We start from the raw sequence: 2,791 nt of genomic DNA, 5'->3' as shown, positions 1-2,791 counted from the left end.
ATTAGCATTCCTAAGGTCACATGGGACCTTGTTCCAGCCAATCAACGGGCATAATGTAGCACTACGGTCCACCCATTCCTCCGAAAACCCTTCCTCCTTCCTCCTGTCCTCTGTGCCTGTCAGTCCAGCAGCACTGCTAGTCTGTGGAAGTCACCATAGCAACACAAAGAGATTTAACCCTTGCATGGTGCGTTTTATGGCGCCTTGCTTGAAATGCGTGAGCATTCATGGGCCATGCAAATGCATTGAGGACATGCAAAATAAACACTTCTCTTCTGAAAAATATTCACTGGACCATTTAGTGGGCTGTTTCTATGGATATATTTTATGTTTAAGCAATTAGCAATTAGCCTTAGACTATATACTTTCTCCCTTAAAACCCATATATATATATATATATAATTTAACAGTAGAAAACAAGTCTATTGTGAAAACACACTTTGGGACAAATAACGATTCAACTGCAATGTAGCCAGGATGAGCACATGTAAAAAAAAATGTAAAATAGAGGCTTTAACACTGTCACACAGCCATTTTGTACACATTTCTGCACACTTTAAGCTGCTTGAACATCATGTGTTAATGGTCTGTGGCATGACTGTCTAATATTTTCTCATAGATAAATGCCACAATGCACTTTCATAAACTTCTACTTACAGAAATAAGTTGCTCACTGAACATTCACAAACATTTTTGTGTTCACTTCTACAACATGTCTATGTTGTCTCTTTATATAGAGGTTAAATAATTATTATTGTATGGATAATTCTATGATTTTGATTAGAATTTAGTGTGTTGGCACTTTTAATTCTGCTATTTATTTAAAATGTGTGCTTATTTATCTGTCTGTCTGTCAGTCTGTCTGTTTGTTTGTCTGTCTGTCGATTTCTTCATTTATTTTATATGTTTAAAATCTGTAAAGCCTAAGAACTTGTTTAACAAGGACCTCACAACAAAAAAGATTCAAGGATAATGAAGACAATATTAATACAGTTGCCATAATTCATTTACAATTTGATAATTTGTTGTTTCTTCTGCATTATTATAGTCTTTGACATATGATATAAGGGAGTGTGGGCTGCAATTTGGGTTTGGGGGAGTGGGGCTGCTTGTACTGAGTGTAGTCAATGTATGCAAATGTATTCAAATAATGGGGTATAAAGATCTCTATAAAATACAGGCTATGGGGTCTGAGGGTTAAGCTGATTGGTTGAAGGGCTAATTTGATCTTTTTTTGATTGGTCCTAAGGGTGATGGCCCTGTGTGTCTGTGTTTATGTGTATGAGGGGGAGGTGTTAGACATTTAAAAAATGTTGACTATGACCTAATGTCTGTCTGTGTCAGTGTGTGTGTGTGTGTGTGTGCATGTTACAGGAGGTTTTTTGGTAAGCGTATTACTTTTTTGAAGCATTTTTGTGACCTATCCATTATTTTCAGTATTATTTTTTCAAATAATTTTCAAATAAAAATCACACAAGCAAGTGTCATAGCTCTGCCAAATTTTAGAGCATTAATATATATATATATATATATATATATATATATATATATATATATATATATATATATATATATATATATATATATATACATATATGATAGTTTTCTTAGTCCCTGAGCTATTTAAGCAACATGATGATAAGGATAAGGGCATCTTCCAAATGTGATAAAATGTAAGTGTATTTTTTTTCACCATTCAAATTACACCCCAAGAGTGTAGTAGCTGAATTCTGCAACAATACAAAAGTCTCTCCATATCTCTCTCCATATACTAAATCTAATACATAAAAAGGAAATAAATGACTGCAGTCATCACTATGGTAATGCTGAATAATTCATCTGTAATATTCTGTTTGACCAGTACTTAATTATATAGTCCCCAACAGCTCCCCAGATACTGGGCTTCCGGACACAGTGATCTGCTGCCTTAACCTCCTTTCCAGTAAGGGAGTAATTCCCATAAGCCCTGTGGTGAGAGGCTGGGGGCATTTGCCACAGGATCACATGTCACCTGCATGGTAGATTTGATAGTCACCAACCGGAGGAGCAATGGGCCTCCAAATTGACGTGAGCATCGTATTATGTGGGGATGTAATAGAGTATGCATAATTCATAGAAAATCAGATGAAATATTTATAGGGGTGAGGGGTCTCTGTGCACCATGCTCATCCCACTGGTACAGTCACGCTGCTGAGAAATGTCTTCTGGATGCTGAGGGTCTTTACATTATATGCTTAATATCTTTTGATAACAGGACAGAGGATAACAGTTTGACTCTATCATTTTAACATGAGGGACTGATGCTGATAAAAAAATAAATAAAATCAAGCTTGGTTTGTGTAAGCCACTTGCATGCAAAGCATTACTCAGCTTAAAAAAAAAAAAAAGCATTACTCATGTAAACAAATCAGATGGCTCCATGCTAAAGGTAGGTACTGTATTACCTGCACTTTTTCAGGATCTGAACAGTAGTGTGAGTGGGAGGACCAAAAGTAGGTCAGTGGCTCTAAACTTTGTATACAGACTGCCATCTAACGGCCAGGAAAAGCAAGTTCATTTCATATAAAGTGTACATTTTTGAAGATTTCCTGAACGACGGAGTTCCTCACAGTTCAATTGTTTTTTTTTTAACATTATTAATTATGTATTCATTATAATTTTTTTTTATTATAACATTTTTGTTGTCTTTTGTTTTACAACTTCAATGTCCTTCTGATGTCCTTCTTGTACTTTTCCATTTCCTTTTTAAGAACTTTTAAACAATAGCAGCTGAAGAACATTTTCACAGTGG

The sequence above is a fragment of the Silurus meridionalis genome, chromosome 1 (assembly GCF_014805685.1).
Source record: "Silurus meridionalis isolate SWU-2019-XX chromosome 1, ASM1480568v1, whole genome shotgun sequence".
NCBI classification, from domain to species: Eukaryota; Metazoa; Chordata; class Actinopteri; order Siluriformes; family Siluridae; genus Silurus; species Silurus meridionalis.
Note: the sequence above shows the minus strand (reverse complement) of the source record.